Genomic DNA, 15,294 nt, shown 5'->3' on the forward strand with positions numbered 1-15,294 from the left:
TTCACAGTGGTTGCATGTCACTGCAGTAAAGTGATCAGCCGGGGCTTTTGTTGATTTTTTAAAGAGTATGAAGAGAGGACAGTGAAAGATTTAAGGCCCGGGCTTCATTAGAAGTACTTTGTAAACATTGGCAAGAATTATGGGGAATTTAGAAATACTTTTAAGGTTTGTGGAAATGTTGAAGAAAACAGTGCTCTCATGTGAGGGTATAACTGTATAAAGGTGTAATTGTGTTTTGAAAAGGATGATAAAAATTCAAATAAGTTGTATTAAAAGTTTTTGATTTTTGTAATGTTTTAACAACTGGGGTATGAGTCAGATATTTGAAAAGTACCATGAGTTTATTTTTTTTTAATTTGTTGGTTGTGTCTCTAAGAATATCATCAAAAAGTTGAAGGATCCTTTCAAATTTTTTGAGATAACTTGTAAGCATTGCTTCACATTTTTGTAGTATTTAGGCAAGATGCTTGAGAAGATAAATACTGACTGTTCTGTTTTTGTAAAGGAAATAGGAATGCAAAATAAGATTTTTAAATAAAATTTTATATCTTTAAAAAAATACTGTTATGGTGTGAGGTTTTTACAAAAATTTGAAGGGTGTAAGGTAACAAGGTTCAGTTCTATGTAAGGTGGAGATAAACTTTTGATTTGCAAAATATTTCAATTAGGCTAAAGTGAATGGGTGTTGAGTAATTTGAGGAGTGATTTCTATAATGCTGTGGTCCAGGTAATTCAAGATTTGATGTCCATGTGACTATTCATAACTGTTGACTAGTTAAGCCCCTGCCTTTATGTAGTCTTCACCAGTCTAGCTCCAACTTTGCCACCCTTCAAATTAATATTAAAAACAAAAAAAACACAGTATTTTAGAAAGAGAAATCATTAGCACCATTTAAAGATGTTAGATTTTCAAATAGCTGTGTTTACATGGTTGTAAATCACTAGGTTTATTGCTCAATGAACAGTGTGCAGTCACTGAATTTATTATGCATCTTTTGCTTTAGGAGAAAAATGTTCTGCTTACATTCCTACAGTCCTCTCTCAGATCTTTAATATTACTAGAAATCATAATATTGGGTAATTTGCCTCATAAACCCGTATCTGGTTCTGTGGGCTCTTTTCATTAGGGATGGGATCTGTTGTCTTGACTGACTTTGCTTTGAAGTGAACCCTAGACTATGATCCTAGTCCTCCCCTTAATATTTGTCTGTCTTGTATTGCTGAGATGTGTGACCTTTGGGCAAGTCTCGTACATTCAGTAAGTCGATCCTTCTCTTTCAGAAAAATAAAACAAACTTCTCATGAGGGTTTTTTTTCCTTTTTTGTTCTAAAGTGTCTCTCAAGTTAACAATTTTGTTCATATCAAAAATTGCCCGAAGTGGTCACTGTCTTAAGTTATTCATAGTAACTTGATGGCATTTAGAAAGATAAGTACATGAAATAGAAGAAGCAGATGTTTGGCCTGGAGGAAGCATTTAGTTAGATTTACTCAAACCAAGGAGAGTGTGGTTATATTTAGCTGAAAGTGCTGCTGATGAACCTTGTATTATCAGCCCCTACTGGGTGGTTGACTGTCTTCAGGCAGAAATTTGATTATCTGTGATTCCTGGCTGATTGGAAGGTTGCAGAGGAGATCTCTTCCCAGGGCCAGACTCTTACAGATAAAACAACCCAAGACTGAGAAGAATTCTTAAAAGGTTTTGTTAAGTAGTCCAAAGTAAAGTATTTCCAAAGGATGCTGGCCTGAGTAGAAAACTTTTGAGCTCCTTACCCTATGGAAATTGCTCAGGGAAGTGACCTAATGGGACCTGTGTCACCCTCTTCCCTCTCAGCTTTGTCTTAGAAACAGCACCAACAAAAAAATCCAAAAACAGTCCAAGACAAATAGGTGGTTGTGAATAATAGGCAGGTTTCCACCAAGGATTATTTTTCACATCTGATCAAATAATGATGTTATTTAATTTAGAGAGAGGATTAAAAGTTGGTTAGATTAAAAGAAAAAGTGATTCAGAAAATCTCATACAAAAATAAAGGAAATACAGATATGACTATTTTTACATTTTGAATAAAGTAAGATGTCATTATAAATATTTACTATAAAGAAAAAAAATTTAGATATGTAAGAATGTTTATTTGGAAGGCTGTTCTTTCTGCCTGTATCTGTTGAAAAGAGAACCTCTACCTGTTAATTTTGAGGGAGAAATTCCAAGCAAGTCTTGCAGATTACCACCAGTACGGTACTAATAATGGAACAAAAGTTTATTGGTTTAAAAAGGTCTAAAATTTTCTAAACAACAGGGTTAAGTAGTTTGCTTTAAGGTTTTTATGAATGCCTGGCCATGTGATTGCTTTTGAAATCAATTTCTGAGTTTCCAAAATTATAAATTGTCTAATTTTGGAAACTTATAAATTGTAGATCTAATGTGGTTCAGTGATAGAAACCTTGCTTTCCATGTGGGAGACCCAGGTTCGATTCCCAACCAGTGAACCTTATGTGCAGCCACCACTCGTCTGTCAGTGTTGGTTTGTTTGTTGCTATGATGCTGAACAGGTTTCAGCAAAGTGTTCATATTAAGACAGACTGAGAAGAAGGGCCTGGCCACCTACTTGTGAAAATCAGACAGTGAAAACCCTATGGGTCACAAAGGTCCTATCTGAAAGTGATCATGGGGATGTGTAGGACCAGGCAGTGTAGGGGCCGACTTGATGGCAGCTAACAACAACAAATCTAACCTGAGCCTGTCCAGAAAAATCATTAGGATTTTATGCAAAATTTTCTATACTGTTAATAAAAAATTATAAGGAATCCCTCCCTGATAAAATTTATGCTTATGTTTAAACTGCTCTTAAACTTATAAATACAAAATGACAAGCCATATTTATCTTTATGTAATCAATAGAAATAAATCGAAATACCTCATTAGGAAATTCAGATTTCAAACTAGTAAGTTATATATATATGATTATATATTTTTATATGATGACACGAAGATATTTTATTGAAATAATTTTTCATCTATCTTCTTTTTATAAAGTTTTTAAAAAAATGAAGTGTAATTTATCATATATAAAAGTACAGATAAATTTTTACAAAGTGAACACACATTTGTATCTACAACCAAGATCAAGAAATAGAACATCGTCAGCTTCTCAGAAGCCTTCTTGTGACCTGTCCTAGTCAATAACCACTTTACCCTAAAGGTAACTTCTATTCTGACTTTGTAATCAGAGATTAGTTTGACTTGTTTTTTGAGTTTTTTATAAATAGAATCATACAATATGGCTTCTTTCACACAACATCGTATTTGTGAGGTTTATTATGATTCAGTTGAATGAGTATTCTACAGCTTGTTTCTCTATTCCACTGCCTATAGACATTTGGGTTATATTCAGTGTTAGTTTATTATCAGCAGTGTTGCTATGATGAGTCTTGTTGCCATGAGTCAGAATCGACTCAACAACAACTAACAACAGCGACAGTATTTTCTGTTAGTAATTGTTAAGGCAGATGATTTTTATTCTTTTTTTAAATTGTGTTTTAGGTGAAAGTTTATAAAGCAAATTAGTTTCTCATGAAACAATACACAAATTGTTTTGTGGCGTTGGTTGCCAACCCCACGGTGTGTTAGCACTCTCCCATTTTCCACCACAGGTTCCCCATTTCCATTTGTAAAGTTTTCCTGTCCCTTCCTGCCTTCTTGTCTTTGCTTTTGGGCTGGTGGGCCCATTTAGTCTCGTATACATGATTCAACTACGAAGAACGTTCCTCACGTGTGTTATTGTTTGCCCTATAGACCTGTCTAATCTTTGGCTGAAGGGTAAACCTCGAGAGTGACTTCAGTACTGAGTTAAAAGGGCGTCAGGGGGCCATACTCTCGGGATTTCTCCAGTCTCTGTCAGACCAGCAAATCTGGGCTTTTTTTTTTTGTGAATTTGAATTTCATTCTACATTTTTCTCCTTCTCTGCTGGGACCCTCTATTGTGATCCCAGTCAGAGCAGTTGGTGGTGGTAGCCGGGCACCATCTAATTGTTCTGGGTTTAGTCTGGTGGAGGCTGTGGTAGTTGTGGTCCATTAGTCCTTTGGACTCAGATGATTTCTATTTTGGTGATTCTTTAAAAGGAATTTAACAACAACTTTTTTTCCTAACTCTAAAAGAAACACTTAGTTTTACTTTCTAAGACTTGGTTTTCTTACCTGTGAAGCTGGGAGTAAATGAGGTGATTTATATAAATTTTTTCGAAGGCTTAGCAAAGTACCTGCAAACAATAAGGGCTCTGTAAATATTATTTTGTGTTTTTATTGAAGTTTTTTTTAAATGAATGATTATTTATATATTGTCATTCCCAAGAGCCTTAAAAAAAATTTTTTTTTTTTTTACTGTACTTTAGATGAAGGTTTACAGAACAAATAGTTTCTCATTAAACAGTTAGTACACATATTGCCCTATGACAGTTGTTAACAACCCCATGACATGTCAACACTGTCCCTTCTCAACCTTGGGTTCCCTATCACCAGCTTTCCTGTCCCCTCCTGCCTTCTAGTCCTTGTCCCTGGACTGCTGTGCCTCATTAGTCCTGTTTTGTTTTATGAGGCTGTCCAGTCCCTGGCTGAACGGTGAACTTTGGGAGGGGCTTCATCACTGAGCTAAAAGGGTGTCCGGGGGCCATACTCTCGGGGTTTCTCCAGTCTGTCAGGCCAGTAAATCTGCTTTTTTTTTTGTGAGTTAGAATTGTGTTCTACATCTTTTCCAGCTCTGTCCAGGACCCTCTTTTGTGATCCCGGTCGGAGCAGTCAGTGGTGGTAGCCGGGCACCATCTAGCTGTACTGGACTCAGTCTGGTGGAGGCCTCGGTAGCTGTGGTCCATTAGTCCTTTGGGCTAATATTTTCCTTGTTCTCTTCATTCTCCCTTGCTCCCAAAGGGGTAGGACTGGTGGAGTACCTTAGATGGCTGCTCACAGGCTTTTAAGACCCGAGACACTGCTCACCAGGGTAGAATGTAGAACATTGTCTTTATAAACTGTGTTATGCCAGTTTAGCTAGATGTTCCCTGAGACTATGGTCCCCACAGCCCTCCGCCCAGCAATTCAGTCCCTCAGGGAGTTTGGAAGTGTCTGTGGAGCTTCCGTGACCTTTCCTTGTAGTGCTTTTTTTTTGTGGTGCTGATGTTTTCTTTGTTCCTCTTACTCTCCTGTGCTGAGTTCCTTTTGTTTGTGGATTTTTTTTCATTTCTTTTGTTTTTGTAGGTTTGTTTTTACTGAGACTTTATATTTTCCTTCTTTATTTTGATGAGTAGGTTTGTTAACTTTCTTTGTGGTTATCTTGAAATTTACCCTTATCTTCCTAGATTTGTACCAGTCTATTATCACTTGGTATCACTTGACTTCCTCTCCATTAGAAGGTTCTATACATACACCGTTTATTCCGTCTTATTGTTTTGATGCTGTTGTCATTTACAGATTAACCTCTCTGGTTCCCTGTTGTAATTCTTTTGGTTTTGCATAGTCCTTAAGAGTTCATTTCCTAGGTTGGTATCTGGCTAGTACAATCCTGTGTCCTAGATTCAGCCTGTGGTCTGATATTGTTTGTTCTTAGATCGAAGGACTTCCTTTAATAAGTCTTGTAAGTTCGGTTTGGTTTTTACATAGTCCCTTAATTTCTGTTTATCTGGAAATGACCTAATTTCACCATCATATTTGAATGAGAGTTTTGCAGGGTAGATTATTATTGGCTGGCAATTTTTTCTTTCAAGGTTTTACATATGTCATTCCATTGCCTTCTTGCCTGCATGGTTTCTGCCAAATAATCCAAGCTTACTCTTATTGTTTCTCCTCTGTATGTGACTTTTTGTTTTTCTCGTGCTGCTTTCAGGATTCTTTGTTTGTCTTTGGTTTTAGTGAGTGTGATTATGATTTGGCTTGGTGATTTTCTTTTGGGGTCTATCATATATGGGGTTGATTGAGCTTCTTGGATGGTCAGCTTATCATCTTTCATGATATTGGGGAAGTTTTCTGTTAGCACTTCTTCCATGATCCTCTGTGTTTTTTGTATCCCACATAATTCTCAGGATTTCTTCATTTTTCTTCATTCTTTTTTCTGATTTTTCCTCAGAGTTGTATCCAAGTGTTCGTCTTCAATTTCGCTGATCCTGTCTTCCATCATTTCAAACCTGCTCCTCAGCCCTTCTATGACACTGTCCATTTCTGAAATCCTGTTGTTTATCTTTTGGATTTCTAATTGTTGTTTTTGTATGATTTCTAGTTGTGAATTTATTTTAGCATTTTGTTCCTGTATTAATTTCTTGAATTCTTCCATTTTTTGGTCTGTAATTTCCATGAATTTGTCTGCCTTTTCCATGAATTTGCCTATTTTTTCCTCATTTTTGTCTCTATTTTTGCGTTAACTCTTGGATAATTCTGAATATTAAAGATTTAAATTCCCTATCAGTTAGGTCTAGTGCCTTTTCTTCTACTGGAAGGTCATCTGGTGTTTTATTTTGGACACCTACTAGAACCATCCTGTCTCGTTTTTGTAAATGTTTTCATATTGTCTGCTGTCTTTGGGGCATTCAGTGATTATTTTCCTTGTTTATGGATTGTAGATTTGTTAGTTTCATCCTGTTTTTTCGTTTTATTTGGTTATGTCTGGCTGGCGGGCTGTGTGTTCTTTGTTGTTTGCTCGTCTGTGGGCATGGTACTTTTCACCTCCTTCTCCAATGGGCAGGGTCGGTCACTCAGGTGTGGTACAGCAGGGCAGGTCCAGCTTAAGGGGAGTTGCTGGGATAGGTTTTTTGTGGCACATATCAGGGCTGACAGTGCGGACCTGGAGTCTGTGCAGGGCAGGTTCCAGTAGGCCGTGCCTTTGTTGCTTAGGAGTGTGATGTTCAGCACACGGTGCAGGTAGGCAGGAAGGAGGGAGTAGATTGTGATGTGTGGAACCAAGATGGGTATGGGAAAGATGAGAGAGAGGAGAGAGTAACAGGAGCCAAAGGTATACACCCAAACAAAAAAGAGTGCTAAGGGAGCTTGCTATTTGAGTGGAGAGATGAGAGACTGAGAAATGGGGAAAAACAAAAATGAAAAAAAAAAGAAAAAGAGTAAAAAAAAAATGAATATATCGAGAAACTGGAAATGAAGAAAGACAAAAAGGAAATAAGAGAGAGAAGAAAACTAAACAAAGAAATGAAAAAAAAAACCCAAAAACAAACAAGAAGAAAGAAATGCCCCCAGGGAATATCCCTGTGTGTCTGCGCAGAGTAAGGGACTTGCTTCCAAGCCAAGTGGTGTTGCCTGGCTAGAAGGTCTCCCAATCTGAGAAAAGAAAAAGAAAACAAACAAACAAATCAAAACAGAACAAATCAGAGCAAACAAACAAACAAAAAAGCCCCGGGGGTCCCACCAGTGTGGCGGTACAGGCCGGGAAGCAGTTTCATAGTTGAGCAGTGTTTCGCAGCCTTTCAGGAAGAAGCAAAGATGGCACACAGACCCGGGTATTTGAGAGAAAGGAGGGGGAGATGGTGAGAGGTAAGGAAGAAATCTAAAGAAGTGGAAGAAAGCAACACCAGCAGCCAACAGATGGCACTCAGGTAGCTGGCCAGTGCGGGCGAGTGGAATCTAAGCGGCACTGGGGGGAAGCTTGTGCTTCCCAACCAATAGACTGTGGCTGCAGGAAGCAGAGGAGGCTAAATGGGGGTGAAGAAGGGTAGGGGGTGGGAAAGCCTATATCGTGGTTTACTGGTTGTTTTGTCTCCTGCTGGAAGTTTAGTGAAGCTTCTTTCTCATACCTTCTGTTCACTGATGTCTGATAGGAGTCCAAGATGGTGGATCCATGCTGCAGTAGCTGATAGGGGACCTCTGCATATATCTGTCCTTGAGCTCTGTTCTCGGTCAGTTTCTTATTCCATTCAGTGCTTGGCTGAGTTCTTTATCTCTTCATTTGATGCTTAGGGTTTCAGGATTGACGTGTGACTCTGTTTGACTTAGCTTTTCTGATGTTTGCTGCGGAGGGACGGCATGGTGCTTCTGACTATAGCACCATGTTGCCTGGAAGTCTTTTATTGAATTTTTGAACTTTGTTTTGAAGATTGTTTTGACTTGAGACTTGACTGAAGGGATATGTACTTTATATTTATTATAAAATTATTTACAGCCATCTTTTGTAAACAGTAAAATTCATGTGTCAGTTTATAGATTTCTTTTTATTGTAGGCAAAACATTTTAATTTTTTCAGTATCAATATAGAATGGGTTTTTAAGTGCTTCCTTTTGTTGATTTTTTAAATAAAAATAGAATGAATGTTTACTTTGTAAAATATCACTACATTTCAGCGTCTCTACTTAAGACTCTGTAGACTCTATCATTAAATTGTTTAGGTACTACTAAAAGATAATAACTAGATATGGAATGTAGAGTAATGATATTGTACATTGATTTCCCGGAGAAATTTAACATATGAATGCTTCCCTAAGACACTGTTAACAGCTATTGTAGTTATCTATAATTTTTTTACATCTGTTCTATTCTAGGTCTTACTCTTTCTGTATTCTGTAATTTCTGCCAATGTATTGATAATTTGTTAACTTCTCCATATATAAAATATGAAATTTTAATTGTTTATAGCATTATTAAGACAAATGTGTTTTATATTTAACTTGTGCCCAAATTTCAGCATATGCTCTGCTTTTTAAAGTGTTATACAAAACAAATTACCTTCATACCAAATGGGATTCTTGGGCAGATTTTACAGTGTAGGTATAACTTCTAAAGTTGAGAAAGTATTTTTTATTTATTTACTTTTTTATTATTTAGGGAGTGTCAACCTCCAGCGGGATTTTTAAAAGGCTGTCTAAATATTTGGTAAGTACATATTCTCCATATTACATATTTTCCATGTTATTTAAGTTTACATGTGTTGGCACTGTAAATTTTAAATGTCATTAATGAAAGTATAATTGTAATTTACATTTCTTTTCATTTTTACCCAGACACTGGAATTTCTTCTCTTTGTAGCTATTATGATCCACCTGTGATCCTTTCTACACATTGTGTCCAGAAAATTCTTCTGGTATTCAAATTAAGCGTATTAAAAGAGTTCAAAGAAAGAAATGGTCTTAGTGGGTAGGAGTGGTAATACTTTATGAATAAAACAGGACTTTCCCTACCTGACATTTTGTAATAGTTCTATTTTATCTGCTGAAACAAGTATAAATTTAATCTTTAGCCATCCATTACTTGGACTCCTCCTTAGATTAGATCCTGTTTGCCCCAACATACCAACATGAAGACCATTACTCCAATCAGGCTTTACGCTGTTTGCTCTCTAGAATACTCCCAGATACTCCCATTCCTTTGTTCCACCATTAAAATACGAAAAATTTGGTAAGTATGTGTAGTTAAGAATTTTATAAACTTACTGTTTCACTAGAGAAAGCTTTTATATTTTTATATGAGTTAAGCTAAGAGAGTTAATCTCAGAATGTGTTTTACTTCAACTGCATATATTTATAATACAGTGTTTTGGTTAATCAAGATAAATTTCGAAGTTATTAAGTGTACTTCAGAAATGGGGAAAGTGCTGAGGTACTGGATAATCAAGTGTCATAATATGGTTTTTTGGTTGTTTGTAATGTAGTCACTAAAAACTTTTTGAAGGATGAATACATTTATTTGATTAGCTAAAGGTGTTTTCTGAAGTACATGAAGAAGCATTAGTTTCTTTAATTATACTTTTTAATGTGTTTGAAACAGTAAATATTCAACTAAATGATATTTCTGTAGTTGTATAATAATCATAACCCAAAAAACTAAACCCCTACTGTCAAGTCTGTTGTGACTTATAGCTATTCTGTAGGACAGAGTAGAACTCCCCCATAGTGTTTCCAAGGCTATAAATCATTACAGAAGCAGACTGCCACATCATTTTCCCACAGAGTGACTGGTGAGTTCGAACCACTGACTTCTCGGTTAGCAGCCAAGCACTTTAACCACTGTGCCACCAGGGCCCCAGATGATAATCATAGTGGGTGCTCAATAGTAAACAATTACACGATTCTATTTATTTTATGCTTTTACTAAAAGTAACATTTTTAGGAGCAAATGATGTTACACCAGTTGCCGTTGAGTCAGCTCTGACTTATGGCGACCCATGTGTGTCAGAGTAGAATTGTTCTCCGTGGGATTTTCAGTGGCTGATTTTTCAGAAATAGATCACCAGCCCTTTTTTCTGAGGACATCCCTGGACAGACTCAAACTTCCAACCTCTCTGTTAGAAGCCAAGTGTATTAATAACTTAGGGACTCCAAATGACACTATAAAGACCTGTAAAACAGATTTTTACTGCCTTAAAATGTGGTAATAGATTTCCAAAGAATAACTTACTGTCATTGCCCCCCCCCCCCACTGATTTGAGTTAGTTTTGAGGGACGCAATCATCTTTGCATTATATATCCTTATGAAATATTTGCAGTCATCTTTGTAAATTAATTTTTTATATAACAGCTTTATTGATAATTTGCATAGCAGAAAATTCATCCCTTTCACGTGTACAGTTCAGTGCTTTTTGCTGTTTTCACAGAGTTGTACAGCCCTCACTGCTGTCTAATTTTAGGACACTTTCATTACCCCACCGCCAAAAAAAAAAAAAAAAACGAAAACTCTGAACCCATTAGCAGTCGCCCACGATTTCCCTCCAAACCAACCTCCCTGCCCAAGCACTAGGCAACCACTAATCTCCTTTCTGTCTCTGGATTTGCCTCCTCTGGGTATTTCATATAAGTAGAATCATGTAATACGTGCCCTTTTGTGTCTGGCTTCTTTCAGTTAGCATAATGTTTTAAAGGTTCATCCATTTTGTAACCTGTGTCAGTACTTCATTTTTATGACTGAAAAATATTCTACTGTATGAATCTAACCCTAGTGGCACAGTGGTTAAAGCAATTGACTGCTAACCAAAAGCTTGGTGGTTTGAAACCATCTGTGGCTCCGTGGGAGAAAAATCTGGCAGTCTGCTTCTGTAGAGATATATAGTCTTGGAAACTCTATGAGGTTGCTATGAGTCAGACTTGACTCAATGGCAGTGTGTTTGGTTTGTTTTTTTGGATGTGTGAATCTACCAATTTTGTTTATCTAGTCATCATTTGATGGACATTTGGGTTGTTTCCACTTTTTGGCTGTTAGAAATGCTTCCACTCTGAACATTCTTGTACGGGTTTGTGTGGGTATATACTTTCACTTCTCTTGGGTGGTAGAGGATGTAGGAGTGAAATTGCTGGGTCGTGTGGTAACCATATGTTTAACTTTCTGAGGAACTGTCAGAATGGCTGTACAATTTTACAATTCCATCAACACTTTATGAGGGTTCCAGTTTCTCCACATCCTGATCAGCACTTTTTATTGTTAGTCTTTTTTGTATTTTAGCAATCCTAGTGGTTGTGAAGTAGTATCTCATTGTGCTTTTGATTTGCATTTCACTAATGACTGATTGGAGCCCTAGTCAGAGCTTGGCTGCTAACCAGAAGGTCAGCAGTTCAAATCCACCATCTGCTTCTTGGAAACCCTGTGGGAGCAGTTCTACTCTATTCTGTAAGGTCACTATGAGTCAGAATTGACTTGATGGCAGCAGTTTTTTTGTTTTTTTTTTTTTTTTGTTAATGACTGATCATGTTGAAAATCTTTTCATGTGCATATTGGCCATTTGTATATCTTCTTTGGGAAAATGACAATCTTTTGCCCACTTCTCAATTGAGTTATTTGTCTTTTTTTGTTGAATTGTAAGAACTCTTTATATATTCTGGAAACTAGTCTCTTATCAGATATATAATTTGTAGATTTTTTTTCCCTATTGTGTGGGTTTTATTTTCACTTTCTTGATGCTGTCCTTCAAAGTAGAAGAGTGTTAAATTTTGATGAAATCCAGTTCATTTGTTTTTTTTTTGGTTGTTGTTGTTCTTTTGCTTTTGGTGTTATTGTATATTTGTTTTAAAATAAATACCCATTGATAGTCTAGGTCTATGACAAGGTTTTAATTATTATAAGGCTATAAAGCGTTAGTATTCCCTATGTTTGACAGCCAAAGCCCACAGGAAGAAATTATTATTGTATTTGTGATTCAAATCCTGAGCTAATTGTTTTAAGCAAAATCTTATGTTTTGATTCTGTATATTACCATGAAAATGTTAGCTGTGTGTAATGTTTGTAGACATTAGTCTTGTGAGTTCATGTTTAGTTTTTGGGTTTGGAGATGGAGGGGCATCCTTAATAGTTTAGTTTATCACGGTAATTATTGCTTATTTGATTTTATACCCTAATAAGCCACTGACTTCTGATCTTTGTTATGAAGAAAGAACAGATTTTGAAAATCTGATTTTAATCTAGTACAGATTATTGTAGGCAATAATATTTCAATGTTTTTGTAAATTTATATATGGAATATGTGGGTTTTGCCTCTGTTTCATTACATATGTGAATTTTAAATTTTTATAGGACCTTTATAGTTCATCATTTTGATCACTAGGTGGCTTCTTATATCAATCGAAGGTCTATTTCAGGATATATTGGCCTGTAGTGTTGTCTAATTTAGTTTCTTGGAGAAATGGTTTATAATAATGTAAAGTCAGTGCTCTTGGTAGGGTAACCAAAAAACCAAACCAAACCCATTGCTGTCGAGTTGATTCCAACTCATAGAGACCCTATAGGACAGAGAAGAACTGCCCCATAGGGTTACCAGGGGGCGGCTGGTGGATTCGAACTGCTAACCTTTCTATAAGAGGTTGTAAGATAAATATAAATATAAATGTAACATATATTTTTACCAGAGGCAATTGATTGTTTTGTTCTTACCTTTCGTATTATCTGACAGTACTCTATGCTGATTTCAAATAACTAAATCTTACAGAGTTAAGACCACTCATATTCTTCTTGTTAGTTGATTTGGATGAGTATTGTTGTTCTGCACATTATGTTTTTATAGTTTTTTTGTGTTATACCATCCATAGACATTTTTGCAGTGGAAAGGAAGAAAAATTGATGCATCTCATTTATGATGGTGTTAAATTTTTAGTAGTGATAAAAAATAAAGATATAGTTGCAAGAGTTATTTTCTATGATATATGTCAAATGTGGTAACTTGAGGATTTTGGTGGCCTATTTAGGGCTGAATTAAGGTAAAATGTCTCTTGTGCCCTTTTCCTTCCTCCGTCACTTCTTTTCTCGTTCTACATTTTACTTCCTAAAGAGTTTTTTTTTTTCAAAGTTACTGCAATGACGTCATGCAGGGTAAGTTTTCTTGAAAGCTTTTTCCTTCAAAACTCACTTATTTAATGAAAAATTTAATCCAGATTAACCCACATTCAGTCTATTAAAACCAGTTCCTGTTCTGTCAGTTTTGACTCATGACAACGCCATTTGTGTACTCCTTAGGAGTTTCAATGGCTGATTTCTGAGAAGTAAGTCACCAAACCTTTTGTGTGAGGTGCCTCTGGGTGGACTTGAATCTCCAACCTTTTGGTTAGCATCCAAGCCCGTTAACTGTTTACAATCACCTAGGGAAGGGACTCCATTCAATCTATTAGCCATCTCAATTTTACTCTTATGAATACCCAAGATTCCCATATTCTCTTGATCTTTCTTCATATATTTCCCAGTCTGTTAATCTAAATAATTACAACTGTTCATTTCTTCTATTTTTGTTTCCTGTTCCTGGATTGCTTAGTTTTGTTTGCTAGGGTTATGAAGGTTTACTGTCTTGAGATGTTCTAGTATAAATTCACTTTTTTCCTAGTTTAGCTGGTTCTCAGTGCTTTCTGATAATCCTTATCTCTTTTTGATTCCTTATTTCATTCCCCATATTTGTCGTTTGGGGCCTTTCCATTGTCCTCAAACGACTACTTTTAACCCTGTTTTTCTAACTTTTTTTTTCCATTTTCATTCTTTCTTTCCTCATTCTGCCTTTAGTCAGAGAGTAAGGTGTTTTCTGTTTTTATTGAAAACTAAAATCTGTTTTCTTAACCTTCTTCCTGCACTGGAGCCTTGCTATTTTCTATTGTTGGGTTTCCTGTCTTATCACACTTAATCTTGAATAATGTCTTACTTCTGCTCTTTCTTTATTCTTCCCATTGTTGCTGTACTTGTTTGATTTATGGTCTACTCTAGGTTATCTCGAATTTCTTAACTCCTATTCAGCTACATTCTGCAGTTTGACTTGTTTTTCCTAGTGTTTTGCTTTCTCAAGGGAAAGTAAACCACTTTTCTCACCCATCCAGGTAGATGGACAGATATTGTCTAGGGTGATGTTAAAATGCTTTATATCATCCCCAAGATCAAGACTGAGTTCCAGAGTGCTAAGTCTGTATCTTTTCATTTCTCATCCTGTCCTACCTTCATTTGTAATTTTGCTTCTTCTTAAAATTCAGTTATCCTTTATCTTCTGTAATATTGTACTTTAATGGTTCTTCTACTGACTCTCTTATTAAATGTTTGCTTTCTTTGTTACTGCTTTCTTCCTTTACATACTCCTTAGGTAGATATTGGGTTGTAGTTTTTCTCTTTGCTTCTCTTCATTATGCATCATTCCTGGGAAATGGTCGTTGTTTTCATTATGCAAATTATCACAAATTTGTGGTGACCCACAGATGTCACAGTTTCCTTCATGACCTGTCCTACCACTAGCTCAGTCATTATGTCCTCAGCACCCAAAGTTGTTTTTTCCAAAGTTGAAATTTTTGTGTTGTATAATGCTTGGTATATAGTTGGAACTCAGTAAATGCTTGTTAAATCAGTGAAGCGACTAATTTATCTGAGTTTCTCAACTTGTACATTTTGTTCCTTTTTTAGATTATGGTTTTACCATTCTGCTTTTCTTGAACCATAGGCCTTATGTCTTATACTGACTCTTGTCTTCACTTGTTGACATCAGATATCATGTTTCAGTCTTAACCTTAACTAATGAGATAGGTGATATTTTCATTTGCAAATGGTGCAAATAAGATTCACAGAGATCATGATTTGCTTATGGTTTTAAAGAAAACGGTAGAGTTGAAATTTAAAATTAGATTTCTGATCACGTTTTCTGTTTTCGCAGAAAACATTCCTTAGATAATTAAGCAATATGACAGGAAAAATTACTCGTAGTATACTAGGTGAATTAAAAAGGGAAAGAAGATTAAAAGGTGAGACTAAATTCTTGTGTGAGAACATAAAGGTTCTGACTTGGTGGAAGAAATGGAAATTAAGCATGTGAGAAATTTTCCGCTCAAAATTGATATAATTTTGAGTTTATGATTTTTGGTAATAATTTAAA

At 36.0% G+C, this 15,294-nt stretch overlaps 1 protein-coding gene across 11 annotated transcripts in view; it reads left to right on the top strand.

Annotated features, from left to right (window-relative positions):
* The window catches only part of FBXW7 (F-box and WD repeat domain containing 7), a 257,163-nt gene that overhangs the window by 81,342 nt on the left and 160,527 nt on the right, over positions 1-15,294 (top strand). For 2 of the 11 annotated variants that reach the window (XM_023733542.1, XM_023733540.1), the window contains exons 2-3: positions 8,808-8,855; positions 9,323-9,377. The exons of 1 other annotated variant lie outside the window; for it this stretch is intronic. The gene's annotated coding sequence lies outside the window, so the exon portion shown is untranslated. Of the gene's footprint in view, positions 1-2,604; positions 3,202-8,807; positions 9,378-15,294 lie in introns of those variants that run through there. 8 more of the 11 variants (XR_002824497.1, XM_023733547.1, XM_023733545.1 and 5 more) reach the window with 6 other exon arrangements.

This window comes from Trichechus manatus, unplaced genomic scaffold (genome assembly GCF_000243295.1).
Source record: "Trichechus manatus latirostris isolate Lorelei unplaced genomic scaffold, TriManLat1.0 scaffold00059, whole genome shotgun sequence".
In the NCBI taxonomy this organism is placed as follows: Eukaryota; Metazoa; Chordata; class Mammalia; order Sirenia; family Trichechidae; genus Trichechus; species Trichechus manatus.